Here is a 26,358-nt window from a genome sequence, read left to right on the forward strand (position 1 = left end):
AGTATGCATGCGTAGTGAGTGGAGTGGATTTTTGAGTTTCGGGAGACGCATTAGTGCGGGGGTTAAGTTTGGTGAACGGTATGGGGCAGGTAGAATTGGTAGCTAGACGGTGTGGTAAAGAGGTGGAGTCTAGCTGGGTGTTGGTTAGTACGAGTGCTGACATCAGGACGTTGGAACTGCCGGCGATGGCCAGTGTACCGGGGCAGGAGGGGCTGTGGGGGCTCCACCCCTTCTCCGAGGATGAGGCGGAGGAGACATCGGAGCAGGAGCTAGAGCTAGAGGAAAACCCCAGAGAGGTGGCCGGCACTAGTAGAGGGAGTTGGGAGGAGGGAGTCGTGACTAGGCCCCCCCCAGGTAGGGGGGAAGCCTCAGAGATGGCAGCCGCACTTAACTCCCTGGTGGGAGTGGCCGAGAGGCCACGGCTGAAGCTGAGGGTGTTCTCCGGAGCCAAGCCTACTCCGGATGGGGAGGTGGACTATGAGACTTGGATCGAGCATACGTCCTTGATGTTAGAGGAGTGGCCAGGCTCGGAGGAGGAGAAGAGGCAGAGATTGGTGGGAAGTTTGAGGGGTTTAGCAGCCAAAACAGTCCGGGAGTTGAAAGTGGAGAAGCCTGGGGCCTCAGTGGAGGAATGTATAGAAGTTTTGGAGGGAGCGTTTGGGTTGTCAGGGGAACCCTGGCTGCTTTTAGCAGAGTTCCAACGCCTGGAGCAACGGAGAGGGGAAAAGCTCTTCGAGTACATATTTAGGATGGAGGGGATGCTCTCGGGGCTGCGGCGCTGGGGGGGTAGTGAAGGCGCCTGACGTGGCTAGCGCGAGGATGAGTCAGTTATTTAGTGGCTCTCTGGAGGAGGACAAGGTGGCGTGGATTATCCGGCAGGCTTATAGGAAAGGCCCCCTCCATCGTTCGGGCAACTGATTAGAGAGGTGCGGGAGGAAGAGAGAGCGTTGGGGTGGAAAAGGGGCGCGGGCCTACGGGAGCGATCCTCAGCGATACAGGAAGTGGTGGCTGGGTGGAGGAATGACAACCCACTGGGGAGTAGAGAACCCCCTCTGGAGGGGAGGGACAGGGGAGGTACCCACTCTCAGGGGCGACCAGTGCAGTGGGTTGGGGGCGGGAGTCGTCCTGGAAGAGGAGGGGCGGCAGGCAGCGTGTGCTTTAACTGTGGGAAAGAGGGGCATTTCAGGCGGGACTGTGGGCGGCCGAGGGTGTGCTATAGCTGTGGAGAGGAGGGACACTTTAGGTGGGATTGTGAGAGACAAGGAGTTCCGCGGAGGACAAGCCCTCCTGCGACTAAGAAGGGAGAGGTGTCAGGAAACTTAGGAGAGGCTCAGTGAGGGAACGGACTGGAGCCTCTGGAGGAACACATTCCCAGAGATCAGCCAGGGGACCACTGGGTGCCCACACCTCTATTCCGGATGGGCTGGTAGGACCCCGTGCCAGTGTGGGTCTACGGATAGAGGGAGTTTACGCAAAAGCCGTTCTTGATACGGGATCGCAGGTGACCTTATTGCACCGGTCTTTCTACAACCAATATCTAAAGCATTTGCCCGTAACCCCATTTGACGCCCTGCAGATTTGGGGTGTGAGCGAGGGTGACTACCCGTACGATGGGTACCTATCGGTGAGATTGGAGTTCTCGGAGGGCGATGTGGGAGTGTCCGAAGCTATTGAGACGTTGGTGTTGGTTTGTCCTGACCCGGTGGAAACCGGTGATGCTGAACACCTGGTGGGGACTAATTCCCCCGTTGTGCGACGGCTCCTGGGAGCTTGTAAAGAGAAGGGGGATATGAATCTGTTAGAGGTGCTGGTGTACCTGGACGATTTGATAGTGTTTGGATCGACTTTGGAGGAACATGAGGAGAGGCTGTTGAAGGTGTTGGGCCGGCTTAATGAAGAAGGGTTGAAGCTTTCCCTGGACAAATGCCAGTTCTGCAAGTCGTCGGTTAGCTACGTTGGCCATATCATTTCGCGAGAGGGAGTGGCTACTGATCCAACCAAGATAGAGGCTGTGACTACCTGGCCGAGATCCCAGAAAGTGGGCGCTCTGCGCTCATTTTTGGGGTTCTGTGGGTATTACCGGCGATTTGTGAAAGGATACGCCAAAGTGTGTCACCCGTTGACTCAGCTGTTGTGTGGCTATCCCCCGGTGGGAAAGAAAAGGACGGGGGGACCAGAGGCAGGACGCTGGAGGATACTGGAACCCGGCGGAACCTTTTGGCTCGAGATGGGATGATCAATGTGAAGAGGCGTTCCGATCTTTGAAAAGGGCACTGACCCCGGCCCCGGTGTTGGCTTTTGCCGATCCCCAGAAGCCCTATGTGCTGCACACGGATGCCAGCCGAGAGGGTCTCGGGGCTGTTCTGTACCAGGAGCATGGCAAAGCATTGAAACCGGTAGTCTTTGTCAGCCAAAGCTTGTCGCCATCGGAGAGAAACTATCCCACTCACAAGTTGGAGTTCCTGGCGCTGAAGTGGGCGGTGGTGGACAAGTTGAGCTATTACCTGTACGGAGCCAAGTTTGAGGTGCGAACGGATAACGATCCTCTCACTTATATTTTGACTTCGGCGAAACTGGATGCCACAGGACATCGGTGGCTGGTGGCCTTGTCTGTATATGATTTCAGCCTGAGGTACCACCCCGGAAGCAAGAATGTCGATGCGGATGCTTTGTCTCGTCGGGAGCCAGGGGAACAGGAGAGGGACGAGGAGTGGGAGAGTGTCCCTGCCCTTGGAGTGAAGGCGATGTGTCAGTTTGCTATCACCGTGAAGGCCGAGGGAAGAGGGAGGCTGGAACGAGCCGTGGACCATTTGGGGGGTTTTGACGACGCCATACCCCTAGCTTACTGTGACCTGACCGCACTGTGGACTAAACAGTTGCCGGAATTGAGTCCAGGGGAAGTGGCAGCTGCTCAGCAAAATGACCCGGGCATTGGCAGTGTGGAGAGCGGTCGAGAGGGGGGATGGGGCATTGTCTGAGAAGGCGAAACACCCATTCGTGCCTCTGTTGTTGAAGGAGTGGTCTCGGTTGAAGTTAAAGAACCAAATCTTGTACCGGGTAACGGCGCCTCCGGACCAACCCCACTGTTGGCAACTGGTCCTGCCGGAGGAGTATCGGCAGGCTGTAGTCCAGGCCCTACATGATGATTCTGGACACTTGGGGGTGGAAAAGACCTATGGATTACTCAAAGACCGGTTCTACTGGCCCCGGATGAGGGGGGAAGTCGAAGAATACTGTAGGGGATGCAGTCGTTGCATCCGGAGGAAGACCCTGCCTGCGTTGGCGGCTCCACTGTCGCACTTGCAGAGTGCGGGACCTCTGGACCTGGTGTGTATGGATTTTCTGTCGATTGAGCCTGACACCAGCAACACCGCGAATGTCTTAGTCATCTCCGATCATTACACTCGCTATGCTCAGGCATTTCCCACTAAGGATCAGAAGGCGACGACAGTGGCGAAGGTGTTATGGGAGAAGTATTTTGTTCATTACGGCCTTCCCAGGTGAATCCATAGCGATCAGGGGCGGGACTTTGAGAGCCGCCTTATCCATGAATTACTGACTATGCTTGGGGTTGAGAAATCCAGGACTACCCCTTATCACCCACAGGGAGATCCGCAGCCAGAGAGGTTCAACAGGACCTTGTTGGATATGCTCGGGACGCTGGAGATTGGGCAGAAAAGCAGGTGGAGTCGTCATATTGGACAATTGGTTCACTGTTACAATTGTACTCGCAATGTTGCTACAGGATATTCGCCCTATTATCTGATGTTCGGGCGGGAAGCAGGGTTGCCCATTGACTTGTGTTTTGGGGATGAAGTGGGTGAATTACCCGGGAAGTCCCATCTAAAGTATGTGTCCGACATGAAGAGGGAGTTACAGCGGGCGTACGAGTTGGCCGAGGCGGCGGCTACCAAACAAAACCAGAGGAATAAGATGCAGTATGATCGAAAGGTGAAGTTTGTTCAATTATTGCCGGGCGACCGGGTCCTTTTACGGAATTTTGGACTCCCTGGTAAGCACAAGTTGGCAGATCGATGGGCGGCCAGCCCCTATGTAATAGAGAGCCAGATGCCGAACCTGCCAGTTTACCGGGTGAAACCTGAGGATGGGAAAGGGCCTATCAAGGTACTCCATCGGAATCACCTGCTGCCGCTGGGTCAAGCGGTGCAGGTGGATACGGAGTCAGAGTGGGAGGTTACGCCCAGTACAAGGACTCTGCGAGGGCGCAGAGAAAGGGAAGAGCCCGCTGCTGAAGAGCGGGGACGGGTCCCCCGCCTGGAAATGGCTACCGATTCGGAAGAGGATGACTCAGATGAGTGGCCCCTGTTCCCATTCGCTGGTGCTCCAGTACCAGGAGAGGAGGCTCCTGGCCCTTCCCATACTGAATTGGGTGAGAGGAGGGAAGGTCTTGAGGGTCAGATGGAGAGTCAGCCAACATTGGTGGGAGAGAGGGTGGTGCCCGAGCGTGAGCCGGAGAGATCTCAGGTGAGGGAGGACCCCCGTGAGGAAGGGGGTGAGGGTCTGTCAGGTAGACCTGGGATGTCCGAGACAGTGGGTTCGCAGGTGGAGAGGGAGCCCAGTGGGGCAGAAGGGTTATGGAGATCTCAGAGGATTAGGCGCCCCCTGGAACGGTTGACATATGTGGTACCAGGAGAACCGAGTGTGATTTCTACTGCTCTGGGTAGTTATGTCACTGCTTTCTGCACCTGGGTTGGGTTTTGTGTGTTGCAAGAAGCTTTGGGGAACTCTGGTAATGCCATGAGGGCATGACATTTGCTGGTGGGGAGAGAATGTACAATGTCCTGTGTATGTTACTCAAAATGGCTTCTTTGGTTTGTTACGAGTAGGGATGCTTCTTTGTCTGATAAGTGTTTCTCTCGCTGTTGTTTCACTTTAGAATGGCTGATATGGTAATTGTATTCATTTGTTAATCAATGGGGAATGTTATTGTGTTTTGTGAGGCTGGGAACTTGGGGGAAGGGTTTTCGCGGGCTTTTGGGTGTGAAGAGAGTCGGGAGGAAGACGGACGAGGAAGGTGGACGGGCGCTGGACTGCTCGTAAGACCACCGGGTGGTCCCAGGGGTGACGACGTGGCTGTCGGATGATTCGTTGATTGAGCTCCTACGATGTGCACTACACTGACTGAACTTTGATAAGTTGACGCCTTTTGTTTTTTTCTTTCCTTATATATATATATATATATATATATATATATATATTATATTGCCTAATACTTCTTTAGCTAATGTTAGTAAACTCTATAAAGTGTATTTCATAATGGTATTTGGTGTGAAGTTGATACGGTGGGCGGCGCGAGGCATAAACTCGATTCTCACAGCACCTGCGTGTACGGGAGGTGGGTTGGTGTGTGGCTGGATCTCCTTTTCCCCTAGACATATACCAGCCTTTTGGGTAAGTGTTACATTGGTTATGTTTACTTCATAAAAAATAAAAGCATAGTTCAAGAGCTGTTATTCGCAAGGATACTAGAAACAGATATGAAGAGGGAGTCGATATTTCAGCTTGTCAAGCAATTTTTCAAAAAGAAGGATATTCTGCTGACCAACATTTTTGCTTGTACAACAGATGGGACACCATCAAGGATAGGATGCCATCATTACTTTCTTGAGAAAAGCTGAATCTAATATATTTACCATTCACTGTGTAGTTCACTGGGGATGAGGCTTGGGAGCCAAGAGTGCAGTGACTCAAAATAATTTGGGAACCACTGGTCTGAATGAACTAGTGATTTTCTAATCTCCTGAAGAATTCAGTGAATTTGGCTCTCAGGAATGCAGGTCCGTCACCTTGAAGATGAAGGTCGGCCATCACCGGGGCCGGCTTCAAACCAGATGAAAGCATTGAGGCCTGAGAGTGGAAAATGAACCAGAGCTTTAGCTCAGTACTCACCACCAATTAATGCGTTGGAGCAGATTAAATCTTTGAGGCCCAAGAGTGGAATATGAATTTGACTTGACTCTGCACTTTTGGAAACTCTGCAGCTCAAGTTTACCTATTATTTGTTTATCTTTTTTTAAATGATTTGCTCAATTTGACCTCTTTTGCACATTGGATATTTGTCAGTCACAAGCAAGAGAAAATAATCTGCAGATGCTGGAAATCCAAGCAACACATACACACACAGAATGGTGGAGGAAGTCAGCAGGCCAGGTATAGTCAGTGTTTTGGGCTGAGACCCTTCATCAAAACGGGACAAAAAAAACTGAGGAATCAGAATTAGAAGGTGAGGGGAGTGGAGGAAGAAACACGAGGTGATAGGTAAAACCGGGGGGGTGGGGGGGAAGTGGTGATGTAAAGAACTACAAAGTTGGAGAAAGAGATACAGGTTTGGAGAAGGGGGAATCTGATAGGAGAGGACAGAAAGCCATGGAAAAAGAAAGTGGGGGAGCACCACTTTCTTGCACTATACTGCTACAACAAAACAGCAAGTTTCATGACATATGACAGTGATAGTATGTCTGTATCTTCATCGTGGAGGTGACCATATCGGAACACTAGAATGAGTGGAAAGCAAGTAAAAGCCTGCTTCACTTGAAAGAACTGTCTGGATTCTTGGAAGATGGGAAGGGAAGAGGGGGAAAAATGGAATAGCATTTCCTGCGGCTCCTTGCAGAAGTGTCATAACAAAAGAAGTGACTGGCGGGCACGAAAGAGTTGAATACGGAATTACGAAATGCTGAACAGTGAAAGGAGAGGAAAGGAAAATGCACCAGGAAGTGAAATCTGATTGAAGCTGGTCAACAAGTAGAGGCTGAGTGATGCTGTATACTAAATGTGAAGCTTAGCAGGCTGGCAATAGGGGATCAGGGGAATGGTATCTTTGCTCTATCCAGGAGGAAAAGAGGTGGGAGCAGAGGCGTTGGAAGTAGATAAGCTGTGTTGAGGGTTCCATCAACTATGCTATAAGGGAAGACATGGCTAAGGAAGAAGACACCTCAGAGGCTTCTAGGTGCAAAGTCTCATTACTGGAGTAATTATGAAGCAGGCAGAGAAACTGTCAGATTGTAATGGAGTGATCTTTGTCCCCATTGTTTTTGTTCCAATGACAATACTTTCCTCATAACAGCCTCTGGGGTCAGTAACTCCCAAACAATGGCTTGCCCTAGACTGCACATTTCATCTATTTCCCCACACCTCCTCTAATTTAAAATGAACCTGTTTTCTTACAATTCACGTTCCAGCGAGTGGTCTTTGTGCTGAACCACCACCTCTGCTTCTCTTCCCTTGACCTGCTGAACGTTGCCAGAACTTTCTGTTCTTATTTCGGGTTTCCAGGGTTTGCGGCCGTCCTTCACGGAGGCGGTGCGAGGGTGGAGTAGGGCCAGTAGGAGTGAGAGTGGTGGGGAGAGCCGAGGAAGTGGTAAGAAGAAGCAGGAGCAAGGTGGAGTGGGTGAAGAGATAGGGGGAGAGGGGTGAGAAGGCAATGGGGGAGAAAGAGGAGCAGGAGTGCTGGCTGCATTCAGTGACTCACTCTGAGTGCATGCTTCGATTCCAGTGTGGGTGAGGCTGCCTCTTCGACGCAGTTCCTCCTGTACCTCCCCATTCCCACTTCTGTTATTTGTATCTTCACCGCCCTTCCTCTCTCCTCTCTCCGAACTCACCCAGTGGGTGTGGGCGGTGCAGAGGCTGGGGCCCATTCCTAGCATGGCTGAGGGTGTATCTTTCTCTGCACTCCTAGGCTGCAGATTAGGGAGGCAAATGGAAGTCAGGAGTCGGGGTTGGTGCAGTGAGGTGGGGGGGGGGGGTGTGATGCCAGTAGAAGTCTGTGTGTAGTCCACTCACTATGAACCCCCATTCCCAGTGGGTCCCTGCAGCAAATGCAGCTCCCAGCTGTTACGTATTGATATTTCAGTAATATTTGAGTAATATTGTAAATATTTGTTTGCTTACACCTGCTTTATTGTTTACATAATTCATTATGGATTATATGTAAAAGTATGTGAATGGCATACGTCATTATGCCACCAAGTCATTTGTGCACACTTTATTAAAATAAAAATGAAGCGTACATGAGTTATCCCAGCTCCGTGTTTTTCTTTCAATTAGTTTTGTGCCTTGGTGTTACAAAACAGAAGTGGCAGCTCCCGGTCTGCAGTAATGAGCCTGAGAAAGTGAGGAACTCCGAGACACGGCAGGTGTACTGCTGCAGTGTCACAGGCACACCCTGTCCATCACTGGATACTGTACATGGTTACAGTCCTTGCCCACTGCTAATGACTTGTGTGCCCAGGCGTTGGCATGACCCTGGAGAACCCAGAGAGACTGTGCAGAAGCAGGCCGTGTTCACAATGTGCCCAATCTTGTTATAGATAAAATCCCTTTGCATTAAACATTAAGATGTGGCATTAGGCAGTTTCTAATTCTTCCCAGTTGTAGTGAAAGGTCATTGCCCTAAACCTTTCACACTCTGTTCATAGATTTTTCAGGCCAGCTGAGTAGTTCCAGCATCTTTTCTGTCCTTTGTATGCCCTTGCTGAATCAGAGCAAAGTTACCACATCCTGTCTTACCTACTTTGTCAATGACTTCCATCCCAATAATTTGGAGAACCAACTCCTTGTGCAATGGCACAAAAAACCTAACTAGAAAAGTGGCCCATCCTGTTACTGACGGGGGAAATCAAAGAGTGTTTTAAATTAAAGGAAGACCCTTATAAAGTTGACAAAAATAGCTGTAAGCTAAACAGGAATAATTAAAAAGGTAGGCACAAATATGAAAGTAAACTAACAAGAAACACAAAAATGTACAGTACTGTGCAAAAGTATAGGCACACATATATAATTAGGGTGCTTAAGACTTTTGCACAGTACTATAGTAATTTTATGTACTTCACTCTACTGCTGCACCCCAAAAAACTAATTATGTGAGTGGTGATAAATCTGATTCTGATGTGGGTCTCTATTGAGAGTGGTAAAGGGACAGGGAGAGGGGAGTCATGGTTGGGACAAAGGGAATCGAGAAGATAGGGAACAGGAAGCACTAGACCAGACATCTTGTAATGATCAGTAAAGCCATTTTGTGTGGAACCATTGAAGGAGTGCCGGGGCTAAGAGGGTCTGAAACTGTGCCACCCCCTGCTCCTGGCACTCCTTCTCTGCCACCTATCCCACAACCCTCCTACGGCGCTCCACCCTCACCATTCCCAACATCTTTGGCTTTGGCCACATTTACAAACTCACTTTCTGCTCCACATCAACAAATACAGTACAGCGCAAAAGTCTTAGGATTGCACAGTATGGCACTGTAAGAGTGTATATTGGTATTCATAAATTAAGTACTTCAGGAAGGTGATTATGGGCCCCTTGCAGCTGGAGATGGGTTAATTTATTATTGGGAAGATAAGGAAATGGCAGAGAAATTAAATAGTTTTATTTTTGTCTGTCCCTATAGAAAAAGACATAAAAACCACTGCCAGATATTCTGAGGAACCAATGTTTAGTGAGAAACATGGAACTGAAGGAAATAAATATTAGTAAAAGAATAGTACTGAGATTAAAGTGTGATACATCTCAAGATTTACATCTCAGAATTTTAACGTGAGTGGCCGTAGAGATAATGGATGTTTTAGTTATGAGCTTACAAAATTCTGTAGATTCTGGAATTATTTTCATTGATTGGAGGCTAAAAGTGCATTAATTGAGAGTTAGCCCTTTGTATTCTTTTTACAAGTTGGATAACTCAAAAGTAGGTCGCGTTGAGAGCAGGAAGGCAATGTGTAGGAGCTTTGAAGAGATGTAGACAAGGTGAATGACTGGCAGAGAAAATAACAGATGAAGGATAAAGTGGAAAATGTAAAGTTATGTTAATAAAAAGAGAAAAAACAGGGTGTTTTTTAAATAAGAGGAAGTAATGCTCATGTTCAAAGTGACACAGGTGTCTTTGTACAAAAATCGTGGAGTCCAACATACAGGTGCGGCAAGCCACTAGGAGGGCAAATGGTATGTTAGCCTTTATTATATGAAGATGTCCTAATGCATTGACAAGGCTGAATCTGAGTACTGTGGATAGTTTTGGTTATTTTTATGCTGAAAGGTTATTCTCGCCATTAAGGAAGAGCAGTAGAGCTTCAATAGATTAGCTGTAGGCTTAATATCTGAGGAGACCAGACATAGTTCTGGATTTGGACTGTTAATCTAAGTTTAGAAGACTGAAGGACGATCTTACTGAATTATGCAGAATTCTTACAGGGCTCAGATAACTGGATGCAGGGAGAATGTTTCACCGGGCCAAAGAGTCCAGAATCAAAGTATCTGTTTCAGAAAAAGGTGCAGGCCATTTAGCACTGAGAATGAAGCAGGCTGGGCTCCTCCTACATCGAATTCTCTCTCCCAGAATCCATAGAAGCTGGATCATTGAATTCATTTAAAATAAAGATCTGATGATTTTGGAATAATAAGTGAACATGAGGACAGGGCAGGAAAGTATATGATCAGCTGTGATCATGATGAGTTGTAGAGCAAGCTGTAAGAGCCAGATGGCCTACTTCTGTTCCTACTTCCTACGTAATGGTTTGGCTACCTAACTTTGACTGACCAAAGATTTGTGTGGGATGTGGGCTGATTGTTGCACATAGCCTTTCAGAAAGAAGAGCTCCTTTGAGCCGTAGAGAATGAAGTGAGGCACCCTGATTACCAGCATATATGGGTCTAAATATATCCCTCTCTGCACTTTGATTCAACGACAATTCAGTTGCACACTCACCCCTCTGTTCTAGAGCAGGAAATATCTCCTCCTACTCTCACATAGATTCTATGGAGTTATTTACTCCACAGATTTTAGTGCAGATTGTATAAAACTAAGAATTAACATGTCTTATTTTCATCCTTGTTGTCTCCAAAGACTTAATTAAAATTAGGGCCTTTAAAAATATCTAAGACTGAAACTATAATTTTCAAAATGATTCAACAGCAAATTATAGCTTTTAAAGCCTACCAGATAAATGATTTATATTCCTCCTAATTATCAAATGCTAAGTAACACGTAATATTTGGTAATGCTTTCATCAGTTATACCATCTTAATTATTGGAAATGAATCTAAATTATAATTGATTAATTTACTATTTGCATCTTCAGATTCAGTTTTGGCAAAAGCATATAAGAGGTCCTTCACTTCCAACATACATAATGTTTGAACAGCTTTGGGTGGGGCCAGCAGTGATCAATATTCATCAAGCATGATGAAGTGCATATATTTACACTTAGAATTTGCATATATGCTTAGTATGCCCCACAGACGCATTATTTCCGAACATGATGTATGTGTATAAAATGATTAAACAAAGGAAAAGTAAATAGCATAACAACAAAAAATGACAAAAAGATGATCAGAAGTTAATCAGGATTGTTTATGGACTGAGACAGGAAGATCTCAGGTGGACGGCATGGACACGTTGGGCTGAAGGGCCTGTTTCTGTGCTGTATAACTCTTTGAGTTAACTGGATAATGAGAAAATGGCATAGAAATTAGCAACAATTTTGTGCCTGTCTTCATGGAAATAGATGCTGAAACCCACAAAGAAACACAGTAACTCAAAGAATTTAGCAATTGTTTAAAATAATAATATTGGTGAACTAATGAGTTAATGAAGTCCCAGGACCTGATGACCAGCATCTTAAGTTTTAAAAGGAGTGCTTTTGTGTGTCATTTTCCAAATTCCTAAAGATTCTGGGACAGTTCTACAGATTTATGAAACGTAGCAAATGTAGCCCTCTATTTTACAAAGAAGGGAAAGAGGAAACAAGGAAGAACGATGTAATGGTAATATATAAGTTATTGAAAAAACATCAGATATCAATGATTCCTTTATTTCTGCAACTGGCTCACCAAAAGAAGGGAATAGCTTGTGTTTGCCTTAAGGTATCTGATAGCTACTTATAGGAAAGTTAAAAAATGTTGAAGAAGTAAATCGTTAAAGTTATTGAGCTTTTTTTAATATAAGTGTTGGAAGTAATTTATTTCTGCATTCCATAACTTCAGTTAGTGTTTTTTCAGTTTAGACTTTGGAACTTCAATTATTTTCCATCCTTTAAATTCAACAGCACGTTTATTTATAAGAGGTCAGTGTTTCTTTAAAAACTCAGTGTACCATGTGGTGGAATTTTGGATACGTTATTGTACCAGCCATTGCTGTTAGTTGGAAGCTGATTGCCTACATTAAAAGATGCTTTGCTGGTAGGCTTTCCTCTGTTACTTGTTTTCGGTAGTAGCCACACCAAGGAGCTTGCTAGATACTCTGCTAATGCTAAGCTTCCTACTCAGCACTTACTAGCTACCCTGGCAACTGCAGTAGGTAAAGTCCTACAGTCTATTAGTAAGAAAGTAATAACAAGCTGCTTAGAAAATGATGATTAATAATCAATATAGATTTATAAGGGGGAGATGTTTGACAAACTTGGAATTGTTTTGAGATTGTGACTTACAAAATAAGTAAAGTCACATCAGTTGACCTGTACTGAATTTTAAGTAGGCATGCCTCAAAAAATGTTAGTAAACCAAAGTGAAACAAGATTCAGGTAATAACAATCTAATGGTAATATATAAATAGCTTGAAAATATTAAATCGCAATGTTTCCAATTATTTGTGTAATTGGCTCATCCAAAACATGAAATACCATATATTGGAATAAGGTTGAAGGTAAGTATGTTGGGTGTAATGTCATCCATACATTCAGTTAATGTTTAGACTTCAATGATTTTTTTCATCCTTACAGATTCTACAGAATGTTGTGCAAATATAAGAGGTAAATATTTCTTTAGGAACTCAATATGCCACATAGTGGAACATGCCAAGAGTTTGGTGTAATGGAATATACCATAAGTGGTTGTACCAGTCATTGCTGCTGGAAGTTGATTACCTCCATTAAAAGATGTTTTGCTGGTAGATTTCCCTCTGTTACTGGTTCTAATCAGCAGCTACACCAACGAGTTTGCTGATACTGCGTTAGTGCTAAGTTTGCTACTTGAGGGAGGAGCCTGTCAATCAGTGTGAAGTGACAGCGAGCAGTTTCCTAGGTAATGCAGTGGAAATGACAAGTATGATTAGTCTCAGTCAAAAGGTTGAGAGGGAAAGAGAAAAGTTCTAGTGTGTAGAGGAGTTCAGACTGGAAGTCGAGTTGCAGCATTGTGAAAGCAGAGATACAAAGATGTAGTCTTGAGGCACAGTCAAAATAGAAGCTGCTTTACTTGTCCAGCACTTTTTCGCTTGTCTTATAACAAGAAGTTCAACATTCAAAGTAAAATTTATTATCAGAGTACATACTATACATGTCACCTCATATAATCCTGAGATTCTTCTCCCTGCAGGCATACTCAGCCAATTTATAGAATAGTAACTGTAAACAGGATCAATGAAAGAGCAAGAGCATAGAATAAACAAAAGTGGGCAAATGCAAATATAAATAAATAGCAATAAATTACGAGAGCATGAAAGAACAAGATAAAGAGTCCTTAAAGAGAGATTATTGGCGGTGGGAACATTTCAATACGTAAGTGTAGTTATCCACTTCTGTTCAAGAGCTTGATGGCTGAGGGGAGGTAATTGTTCTTGATCTTGGTGGTGTGAGTCCTGAGGCACTTGTACCTTCTACCTCAGGGGTGTCAAACTCATTTTAGGTCACGGGCCGGATTGAGCAAAATGCAGCTTCATGCGGGCCGGATCAGTCGGATGCGTGCGAACGCAGCTTTTGTTGCCTCCGTTTTTTCAGCCTGCTCTCATGTGTCTCAGTCTCTGCTATAACTACAAAGTGTTTCACTTTACAAATTCCGTTTCTTATGAAGAAGACTGCCGAGCAAGACTGCCGAATAAACACTAAAAACCCTGAAAACCTGGTACCTGAATAAACTCAGCATTAGCCATATCATACGCCATAGGCGCTTCGATTACTGGGGCCAGCTTTAATAGTAATTAGATATTATCTCGCGGGCCAAAGATAATTCCACCGCGGGCCGGATTTGGCCCGCGGGCCTTGAGTTTGACATATATGTTCTACCTGAAGGAAGCAGTGAGAAAAGAGAATGGCCTGGGAGGTGAGGATCTTTGATAATGAATGCTGCTTTTTTACAACAGCGTTTCATGTAGATGTGCTCAATAATGCCTTTACCTGTGATGTACTGGGCTGAATCCATTACCTTTTGTAGGATTTTCTGCTCAAAGGCATTAGTGTTCCCGTACTAGGCCAGTCAGTACACTTTCCTCTACACATCTTTGGAAGTTTGTCGATGTTTTTGATGTTATTCCAGATCTCCACAGACTCCTAAGGAAGTAGAGGTGCTGTCATGCTTTTTTTGTAATTACATTTATATGCAGGTCCTTTATACAGACATCCAGGAATTTAAAACTACTGATCCTCTCCACCTCTGATTCTCCGATGAGTACTAGCTCATGGACCTCTGGTTTCCCTCTCCTGAAGTCTACAATCAGTTTTTTGGTCTTACCGACATTGAATGAGAGGTTTTGTTATGACATCACTCAGCCAAAACTTTAATCGCTCCTCTATGCTAATTCATCACCACAGTCCAGAAAAGTGGTGTCACCAGGAAACTTGAATATGGTGTTGGAACTCTACTTAGCCACACAGCCATAGGTGTAAATCAGAGAAGGGAGCTAAGCACATTGCCCTGTGGTGCACCTGCGCTAATGGAGATTGTAGAGGAGATGTTTTGGCCAATCTGAACAGACTGGGGTCTGGAAGTAAGAAAATCCAAGATCCAATTGCACAAGGGGGTACTAAGGCCCAGATCTAGGGAGTTTACTGATTCGTTTTGAGGGGGATGATGGTAAGCAACGATTAATGAGAATGGATCAATCATAAGTGTGTTTATTTTACTTGCTGCAATGGAACCATCATTGCACAAAAGCTGGTGATAGCTTTGAAAAAGAAATCAGACAGCATAGTCATTCCTTTATACCCAAGTGTTAGCGACTGCACATCAGTTGAATGTCAGGGTGCATTCTGTTCACCTACTTATTCAGTGTACTTGGTATTCTTCCAGTAACGTATCTGTTTGTCTTTATGCAGTTTGTCATATGCTTAAGGTCCATCGGCATAATGTTGTATGAACACTATTAGCAAAGCACTCTGGTACAACACAGTTTCCATTTTGTTGCAGACAAAAACACCATTTTGTTACTACAAGTACACATTCCCTCTTTTTTCTGTCATTTCATGACAACACTACATTTCCCCAAATACAGTAACTGAAATGTGTACATATGTATATACGTCTACAGCAATGATGTAGTTTCAAAACTATACCACAAATACCCTTTTGATTCAACAATTCCTTTCCTTTGTCCTGTTGCTTCACACAAAAACTGTAAAGGAAGAACAGCCATTCTTATAATATCAATAGTTATACCATCATACAGAATAATTGTTCACAATGCCCCCCGCATCTCGAATGGCCACCATCCAGCTCCCGGAGTGAAATGGTTGTGATGCTGATCCCCTACTTTCTTAATCTCTTTTGTAGCTTCTCAGATGTGATTTGCTGAGTTAGTTATATTTTCTGATTTGTCAGGTATGTAAATGCAGCAGAATAAGTGTCCCCTTTTTCTGATAGAATCAAACCCAAAGCTAATTTGTTCTGTAATGGTAATGTATGAACAGCCATCAGTTCCACAGACAACTTATTTAATGCTTGTTGGGCTTGAGCAAAGACATATGTGCTATTTTCTCCATATTAATCAGCTGTAGGGACAGTCCCGCGGTACCATATCACAGAAAGGCAATCATCCGGAATCTCTCGGCCTCTGTTATCAACCAGAGGGTGGCGAGGCAGTGGCTCCAAGTGTCACACGTGTGGCACTATGTAAGCAACATAACAGCAGACCCTCCAGGGTCACGGCTCTTTCCACCTCCCCTCCGACTCAGGGGACATGCCCGGCAGCCAGGGGTGGGCCTGGTAACCACATACACAATAAGTGCCGTTTAATGGAAGGGGAGGACCGAGATTTGTCAGTTCCGTACAGTTAGTTCTTCACTGCTCCCCAGGTAGAGACTCTTGCCCTACCAGTTGCAGTGACATGTTACCTGATGCCAGCACTTTGGTTCCAGAAGCAACCACCTGAATCCCTCTCTCAATCATTGAGGAGCCATTATAGAATCAAATGAATAACCAATGGGATGCAGTCGGTCTCCGTGTTCTTGAATTAAGACTGCTATCCTGTGTTTCTTGTTGACTTATAGCTGTATTAGGGATTGTTAATTCAGGTGCAGTACACAAGGTCACCTTGAAAGTTTAAAACACTTTCAGTTAAGAATCACAGGGTCATCTGAGCACTTCCTGTACTTCAGCAGATTGTTGAGCGGTTGAGGAATGGTCGATTGATCTGCCACTGGCTTGTCAATACAGTAATTAGCAATAGTTTCAGCTGACAGAGCTGTCAATCTTTTTGTTTTATCACTGTCAATCTCACATTGGTTGCGAGGGGCCATGTCACGTCTATCCTGTAATTCCTCAGAGTTCAGATGCCATTGCTGTTGCTGAAGTCCCAGCAGTAGCGTCACTAGCAGGACAGCCCACTTGAAGTCGTGGCGATGCTCTTTCAATTTGTTTTAGTTTGCTTTGAAACTTCATACAATGCATATCGATTGAACTACAGTATTCTCTCGCTCGTTAGATTTGATCTTTAGACTTCTCATTGTCTCTATCATATTGTTTTTGTAGCTTACCACATATTTAGCATTTCTTTTGATTACTAAAGGACTTTACTCACCTTGTTAACTTTCAATCGTTCACACTTTTTACTAAGCTTGTTTTTAATTGTTCCATTCATCTTTTCCATTAAACCTGCCCACTGAGGAAACGTTGGTCAGCCTGTAAGGACTTTTATTACCCTCTCAGTAAAATGGGTACCACTGTTGCTAGACAGTTTTCAATGGATCCCAAACCTCAGGATGATTTCCTTCAATAAACATGTAGCTACTATAACTGCATAATTCTTTCTACAAGGAAATGCACCAATCCACCAATAAAAAACATCAGTGATGACCAATACATATTTATATCCTTTGCACAAAGGTAATTCTATAAAATCCATCTGTAAATACACGAAGGGTCCATCAGAGGGTGGTGTATGAGATCCTTCCACCTTCACTAGTTTCCTAGGATTTTGTAAAATATGTATCGTACATCGTTCACGAACTTGATTTATAGCTTGTGGTAAACCAGGGGCATAGCATATTTGCTTTTTACGATCTTTCAATCCCCTATTCAGCCTCGAGAGAAAGAGGGTATTGTACCTCGCTGGGGAGTGGAGTACTTGGGTTGACGGTCACTTTACGTGGCTCAGCAGTGAACATCTTACCCGTTTCATTTGGCTGGAGGGCCCAAGGTTGCGATGGGAACTTGGAGAGTGAAGGTTCTACATCAGCACTGAACAGCAGCTGCTAACAATTTCACGTTCAAAAGGTTGCCCCTGCTCCTAATGTACCAGGGAGTGATAACAGAAAGCCCTTACCTCCATCCAATTGCCACAGACTCCATCTATTCACTGCCAGGACCTCCCAGATCTCATAAACCCTTAACCAAGGTCCTTTTGCACCTTATCTCTGGAAACGGCTAGTTAGGTGGGTTCCCTGTTCTCCTGCTCCCCTATTGTCCATTGAGTGAGGAAGTTGCACTGCCACCAAAGAGCAGAATCGCCTACATTTATTTTAGAAGGGTACAGAGCAATTTCCTTATCAATATAGGGATCCAATTTCTCCTGCATAAAATGGTCATTCCCAGCCGAGTCATAATAAGCCACTGTGTGAAGGTAACAGTGCTACTTTCTGAGTTGTAGGTCTAAACATAATCTAGAGAAATCTCTGGAGGTTTTCAAGGCACTCTCATGAAAATATTCCAAAGTACTTGATAAGCCGTGAGCAACTGGCTCTTAGACAAAATAAGATCACTACTACTGAAATAGTATAGTTCACAATGACTCTCTTGTATACACACATTTAGTCCCTTGGGAGTGCATTTTACACACTAAATCTCTACCACATAAGCTTACAGGCACAGAATCCTAGTCTCCTCTGCTAACCTCTACTGGATCTGATTTTGGGACATTAATAGGCTGTCAACTGTTTGAAAAGGACAGGATATGCAATTCGGGTCAAAGACTATTTGTAATAATACTAATTGTAGATCCCACAGCCTGCTCTTCCTGCAGTCCTGAATATTGTTCTACTTTCTGTATATATTCTACAGACACAACTCCACCTTGCTGTGTCTCCATTATCTTAGACCAATTAGCCTTTTTAGGAAAGGCAGCATGTAATGTATCCTACATATTTTTATAAAAATCTTCATTTGGCACAGTGGCAAGTCCTGGCCTGGCACTGTTACAGTATTCTTGAAAGGCCTGAAATTTAACCTCATAAAATTCATTAAGTTTTCCAAATCCATAATAATAGGTTGGTGAAACAAAACATTAGTTTTCATTTTCTGAACAGCTTTTCCCTGTCCATTGTTAGGGGAATGGAGACATGATTCTGTGGATGGTACGTTGCCTCCCAGGTCCCAGGGTCAGGGATGTCTTGGATTGGGTCCACAACGTTTTAAAGGGGGAGGGTGAGCAGTCAGAAGTCTTGGTGCATATTGGCACCAATGACATAGGCAGGAAAAGCGAGGAGGTCCTGAAGAAAGATTTTAGGGAGTTTGATAGAAAGCTGGTAGTAATCTCTGCATTGCAGCATCTGCCACGCGTCAGTCAGGGTAGGAATAGGAGCATTTGGCTGAGGAACCGGTGCAGGCGGCTGGGGTTCAGATTTCTGAATCATTAGGATCTCTTCTGGGGAAGGTATGACCTGTACCAAAGGGACAGGTTACACCTGAACCTAAGGAGGACCGATATCCTTGCGGGCAGGTTTGCTAGAGCTGTTCGAGAGGTTTTAAATGTATTTGTCAGGGGGATGGGAACTGGAGTGATAGTGCTGAGAATGGGGTGATTGCTTTATAAACAGAACCACTGTAGTGAGACTGCTAACAAGGACAGGCTGATCAACGGGCAATATTGCAGTCAGCTGGATGAGTTGCAAGGGTAAAAGGACCCTGATGGGAGTTGTATGCAGACCCCAGACAGTAGGAAGGATGTTGTCTACAAATTACAATGGGAGATAGAAAATGCTTGCCAAAAGGGCAATGTTACAGTAGTCATGGGGGACTTAAATATGCAGGTAGATTGGGAAAATCAGGTAGGTGCTGGACTACAGGAGGGGGAGTTTCTAGAATGCCTCTGAGATGGCTTTTTAAAGCAGCTCATAGTTGAACCCACTAGAGGATCAGCTATACTGGATTGGGTGTTGTGTAATGAACCAGAATTGATTAGAGAGCTTAAGGTAAAATAACCCTTAGGGGCAAGTGATCATTATACGATCAAATTCACCCTGAAACTTGAGAAGGAGAAGCTAAAGTCAGATGTATCAGTATTACAGTGGAGTAAAGGGAATTACATAAGGTGTAAAAAAGAGGCAAGAGTGGATATTGGTCTGCTGAAAAAGAAGCTGGACAGGTGGTAATGGGGTAGAAGGAAATGGCGGATGAACTGAATAAGTACTTTACTCCACATTTCACTGAGAAGATACTAGCAGTATGTGGAAGTTCCAGGTGTCAGGGGGAATGAAGTGTGTGAAGTTACCAATGCTAGAGAGAAGACTCTTGTGAAACTGAAAGGTCTGAAGGTGGATAAGTCAGCTGGACCAGATGGTGTACACCCCAGGGTTCTGAAAGAGGTAGCTGAAGAGATCATGGAGGCATCAGTAATGATCTCTCAAGAGTCACTTGATCCTGGATGGTTCCAGTGGACTGGAAAATTGCAAATGTCACTCCACTCTTCAAGAAGGGAGAGAGACAGAAGAAAGGAAACAATAGGCCAATTAGTTTGACCTCAGTGGGTGGGAAAATGTTGGAGTTGATTAAGGATCAGGGGGATCTCATTGAAACTTTTTGAATGTTGAAAGGCCTGGACAGAGTAGATGTGGAAAGGATGTTTCCCATGGTGAGCAAGTCTAGGACAAGAGGGCACAGCCTCAGGATAGGGGGCGCCCTTTCTAAACAGATATGCGGAGACATTTCTTTAGCCAAAGGGTGGTGAATGTGTGGAATTTGTTGCCACATGCAGCTGTGGAGGCCTGGTCATGGGTGTACTTAAGGCAGAGGTTGATAGGTTCTTGATTGGACACGGCATCAAAGGTTACGGGGAGAAGGCCGGGAACTGGGGTTGAGGAGGAGATTAAAAAAAATGGATCAGCCCTGACTGAATGGCAGAGCAGACTCGATGGACCAGATGGCCTAATTCTGCTCCTATGTCTTATAGTCTTATTAAGGATGAAGTTTCAAGGTATTTGGAGGTACATAATAAAATAAGCCATAGCCAGCAAGTTTCTTCAAGGGAAATTGCTGGATAGTCAAAGGAGAATCAGTTGATGCTGTGTACTTGGATTTTCAGAAGGCTTTTGGCAAGGTGCCAAACATGAGGCTGCTTTACAAGCTACAACCTCATGGTATTACAGGAAGATTCTAGCATGGATAAAGCAGTGGCTAATTGGCAGGAGGCAAAGAGTTGGAATAAAGGGAGCCTTTTCTGGTTGGCTGCCAGTGACTAGTGGTGTTCCATAGGGACCTGTGTTGGTATCAAATCTTTTAATGTTATACGTCAATGATTTGGATGATGGAATTCTTGGCTTTGTTGGAAAATTAGCAGACGATATGAAGATAGGTAGAGGGGCAGGTAGTTTTGTGGAAATAGAAAGGCTACAGAAGGACTTAGACAGATTAGAAGAACGGGCAAAGAAATGGCAGATGGAATATAGTGTCGGAAAATATATGATCATGAACTTTGATAGAAGAAAGTGTTGACTATTTTCTAAATGGAGAGAAAATAAAAGACCTGAGTTGCAAAGGGACTTCAAAGTCCTTGTGCCGATTTCCCTAAAGGTTAATTTGTAGGTTGAGTCTGTGGTGAGGAAAGCAAATGCAATATTCACCTTCATTTCAAGAGGACTAGAATATAAAAGCAAGGATATAATGGTGAGATTGATAAAGAACTAGTGAGGCCTCACGGAGTACTGTGAGCAGTTTTTGGCCCCTTATCTTAGACAGGATGCACTGAAATTGGAGAGGGTTCAAAGGAGGTTCTGGAAAATGACTCCAGAATTGAATGGTTTGTCATCTGAAGATGGTTTGATGGCTCGGGGCCTGTATTCATTAGAATTCAAAAGAATGAGGGGTGACCTCATTGAAACCTATTGAATGGTGAAAGGGCTTGATAGAGTAGATGTGAAGAGAATGTTTCCTATGCTGGGAGCGTCTAAGAACAGAGGACACAGCCTCAGAATAGAGGGGCGTACTTTTGGAATGGAGTTGAGGAGGAATTTCTTCAGCCAGAGAGTGGTGAATCTGAGGATTCTTTGCCACAGGCAGCTTTGGAGGCCAAGTCTTTATGCTGGATCCCAAGGGGGGGATTTTGTAGAATGCTTACAAGGTGGATTTTTAGTGCCACCTGTGGAGGAACAGACCAGGGGATCAGCTGAATTGAGTAATGGAGTGACAGAGCCATAGAAAAGCACAGCACAGGAGTACCTAGTTCATGCCGACCATTTGAGCTGCCTAGTCTTATTGATCTGCATCTGGGCCATGGCCCTCCATACCCATGACCTGTGGTTGAGGTCCTGCCCAAACTCGGTGGAAAAACCCTGCTTGCATTTACCCTATCTATGCACTTCATTTCTCTGAAGACCTCTTAGACATCACACCTCAATCTTCCAAGAAATAATGTCCAAGAAATTTCCAAGGAAGAATATTCAATCTTCCCTTATAACTCAGGTCCTCCAGTCCTGGCAGTGTCCTTGTAAATTTTCTCTTCACTCTTTCAACCTTCTTTACATCTTTCCTGTAGGTAGATGACCAAAACTGCACACAATACTCCAAATTAGGCTTCAAAAATGTCTTATAGAACTTCAACAAAACATCCTATCTCCTGTACTCAGACCTATGATTTTTGAAAGCCAATGTGCCAGAAGATTTCTTTATGATCCTATCTACCTGTGACACCACTTTCAAAGAATTATTTTCCTATATTCCCAGAACCCTCTGTTTTATCACACTGTGTAAACCTACCCCGGTTGGTCCCATTGAAATGCAACACCTTGCACTTGTCTGCATTAAATTCAGTCTGCCATTTTTGAGCTCTTTTTCTCAGCTGGTCTAGATCCTGCTGCAACTTCTGGTAGTCTTCCTCCCTGTCTACTACATCCCCAATCTTGATGTCATCCATAAACTTGCTGATCTAGTTAACCACATTATCATCCAGAACATTGAAATAAATGGCAAACATCAATGAACCCAGAACCAGTCCCTGCAGTACTCCACTAGTCACAGGCCTCCAGTCAGAGACACAATCATCCACTAAAACTGTTTGGCTTCTCCCACAAAGCCAATGTCTAAACCAATTTACTACTTCATCTGGAATGCCAAGCAACAGAACATTCTTGACCATCCTTCCAAGTGGGAGCTGGTCAAGTGCCTTCCTAAAGTCCATGTAGACAATATCTGCTTTCATCAACTTTCCTGGTAACTTCCTTCAAAAATTCTATAAGGTTGGAAAGACACAACCTACCACACACAAAGCCATGCTGACTATCCATAATCAGTCCATGTCCATCCAAATACTCATATATCTGGTCCCTTTGAATATCTTCCAATAATATTCCCACTACTGATGCAATTTACTAGTTTATTTTTAGAGCCTTTATTAAACACTGGAACAGCACTAGCTGTCTTCCCATCCTCTGGTACCTCAGCTGTTACTAAGGATGATTTAAGTATCTCTGCTAGAGCCCCTACAATTTCGAGCGAACACTTTGTCAGTGTGGTGCAATCAACCAGAATTGATTAGAGAGCTTAAGGTAAAGGAACCCTTAGGAGAGACAGTGATTGTAATATGATAGGATTAACCCTGCAATTCGAGATGGAGAAGCTAATATCAGATGTATCAGTTTTACAGTGGAGTAAAGGGAATCACAGAGGTATGAGAGAGGAACTGTCCAAATTTGATTGGATGGGGACACTAGCATAGATGTGAAGAGCCATTGAGATTGCTTCTGTCATAGACCAATTGTGACGACAGGCAAATTGCAATGGGTCCAGATCCTTGCTGAGGCAGGAGTTGATTGCAGCTATGACAAACCTCTCAAAGCACTTCATCACTGGAGATGTGAGTGCAACTGGATGATAGACGTTAAGGCAGCTCACCTTGCTCTTCTTAGGCAGTGGTATGATTGTTGACTTTTGAGGCAAGTGGGGACTTCTGACTGTGGCAGTAAGAGGTTGAAAATTCCCTTGAATACTCCTGCCAGTTGGTTGGTTCAGGTATTCAGAGCCTTACCAGATACTACATCGGGGTTTGCTGCTTTACGAGAGTTCACATTCTGTAAAGGCAGCTTAACACTGACCTCCAAGACAGAGATCGCAGGGTCACAAGGTGCAGCAGGGATCTTCACAGCTGTAGTTACATTCTCCCTTTCAAAGAGTGCATAGAAGGCATTGAGTTCATCTGGTAGTGAAGCATCGCTGCCATTCATGCTATTGGGTTTCACTTTGTAGGAAGTAATGTAGACCAGTTAGTCTGACCTCAGTGGTTGGGAAAATGTTGGAGTCAATTGTTAAGGATGTGTTTTCGGGGTACTTGGAGCACATGATTAAATAATCCAAAGTCAGCATAGTTTCCTCAAGGGAAAATTTGGCCTGACAATTGTATTGAAATTCTTTGAAGGAATAACAAGAAAGAAAGACAAAGGAAAATAGGTAGATGTTGTGTACTTGGATTTTCAGAAGGCTTTTGACAAGATGCCACACATGAGCTCATGGTATTACAGGAAGGATACTAGCATGGATAGAACATTGCCTGATTGGCAGGAGGCAAAGTGTGGGATTAAGGAGAGTCTTTTCTAGTTGGTTGCTGGTGACTGTTCTACAGGGGTCTGTGTTGGGATCGCTTCTTTTTGTGTTATATGTCAATGATTTGGATGATGGAATTGATGGCTTTCTGGCCAAGTTTGTGAGCAACACAAAGGTGGGTGGAGGGGCAGATAGTATTGAGGAAGCAAGACAGACAAAAATGACTCAGACAGTTTATGTGTATGGGCAAAGAAGTGGCAGATGGAACACAGTGTTAAGAAGTGCATGGTCATGCACTTCGTAGAAGAAATAAAAGTGTAGACTATTTTCTAAAAGGAGAGAATCTGATGTTCAAACAGACTTGCGAGTCCTCATGCTGGATTCCCTAAAGGTTAATTGGCAGGTTGAGTTGATAGTGAGAAAGGCAAATGCAATGTTGGCATTCATTTTGAGAATACTAGAATATGAAAGTTAGGATATAATGTTAAGGCACCGGTGAGGTCTCACAGAGTGTCATGAGCAGCTTTGGGTTCCTTATCAAAGAAACAATACGCTGACATTGGAGAGGATACAGAAGAAGTTCATGAAAATTATTCCAGGAATGAAAGGGTTACCATATGAGGAGTGTTTGATGGCTCTGGGCCTGTACTCATTGGAATTCAGAACAATTGAGGGGACCTTATTGAAACCTATTGAATGTTGAAAGAGCAAACACGAGGAAATCTGCAGATGCTGGAAATCCAAACAACACACACAAAATGCTGGTGGAACACAGCAGGCCAGGTCCTGATGAAGGGTCTCTGCCCGAAACGTCGACAGTGCTTCTCCTTATAGATGCTGCCTGGCCTGCTGTGTTCCACCAGCATTTTGTGAATGTTGAAAGGCCTCAATAGAGTGGATGTGGAGAGGATCTTTCCTATGACATCCAGTTAGAATGGAGATGAGGAGGAATTTCATTAGCAGGAGAGTGGTGCATCTGTGGAGATAAAGGTATATTTAAAGCAAAGGTTGATACATTCTTTCAGGGCATAAAGGGTTTCAGGGAGAAAGCAGAAGACTGGGCTGACAGGAAAATTGATCAGCCACGATGAAATGCTGGAGGAGATTTGATGGGCCAAATGGCCTAATTCTGCTCCTATATCTCATGGTCTTATGGTCAGTCTTCAGGTTGGGCAGTTCTTCCACCATGGCCCATAGTTCTCCTGCCGTCCAAGCTTGAAATACTCCTCTTGGTTCCCCATTCGTAATTCTTCCACCGAACCCCTTCCCCTAATTATTAAACGTATGCCATGTTAGTGTCCTCTTATCTGGGACAGGGAAGGAATCCCCTTGTCCCATTATTACCAGTTTCTAGTCTCCCTTCCTCACCTTACTTACTGTATTTTCTCTTTCTTTTGTTCACTGTAGAGATTATACTTGTGAGCTCAGTTTCCACAAATCCCACTTTTACTCATTTATTATCCCTGTACTGATGCATCCCTAATGCCAGATCTGATGCACCCCTGACACCTGATATTAGGTGTTCCTCTTACACATGGATTTGGTGCATCCCTGATGTCATAGCTGTTCCTGACGCTCTTACTGGTCAAGCCTAATTATTGATACCCCTATGTTGCTAGCTACCGTGCCGAAAATGTTGGAATCATGGCGAGAGAACCTGATCCACTCGATAGACAGTAGCACGGATCACAATGCATAGAATGGGAGTGGGACAGAACCCAGTATTTGCTACTCAACAGGAAAGGCCACACAAAACAAAACGCAAACTATCTTTTTGGTGATCACTCCTCTGCCAGAATTTCCCCTGGAGCAGGCGGTCACCAGAATCTCTCTTGGTCCAATCCTGCACTTAAATATGCAATCTCAGTGGAAGCCCCAAGTTCTACCAAGATTCTTTTTGCTACATCTTATAACAAACAATAATTAGCTCATAGTGGATCAATTATAGTGCATTTATTTTACCTGCTGCAATGGAAGACCATCACTGCACACGAGCCAATGATAGCTTCAAATAACTAGGCAGCATAGTTATGCCTTTATACCCAAGTGTTACCTACTGTACATCAGGTCAAGGTCAGAATATATTCCATTCAGTGTATTTATTTGAATATATTTGAATTTATTTAAATCTTACGTTCATCCCACAACATGACGGAATAAAAATCCCTTTATTATGTTACGACTTCGTCGCAATGTACAGACATGTAAATTTAGAAGTCTAATGTCTTGTACAAAGATGTTGTCCCATAGCCTGATGGTTCTAGCTTTAATGCTGCAGTGCCAATTTCCAGGTGGAAGCAGCTGAAACAGTTTATGGTTGGGGTGACCGGTGTTCCTGATGATTTTCCAGGCCTTCTTTCTGCTCCTGCTGCTGTAAGTATCCTCAATGGGGGGAAGTTCACGTCCACAGATGCGCTGGGCTGTCTGTACCAGTCTCTGCAGTGCCCAGCGATC

The 26,358-nt window shown here is 44.4% G+C and overlaps 1 long non-coding RNA gene across 1 annotated transcript in view; it reads left to right on the plus strand.

Annotated features, from left to right (window-relative positions):
- Positions 1 to 26,358, plus strand: part of LOC140727754 (uncharacterized) — a 65,352-nt gene that overhangs the window by 12,810 nt on the left and 26,184 nt on the right. The gene's annotated exons all lie outside the window — the stretch shown is intronic.

The sequence above is a fragment of the Hemitrygon akajei genome, chromosome 5 (genome assembly GCF_048418815.1).
Source record: "Hemitrygon akajei chromosome 5, sHemAka1.3, whole genome shotgun sequence".
In the NCBI taxonomy this organism is placed as follows: domain Eukaryota; kingdom Metazoa; phylum Chordata; class Chondrichthyes; order Myliobatiformes; family Dasyatidae; genus Hemitrygon; species Hemitrygon akajei.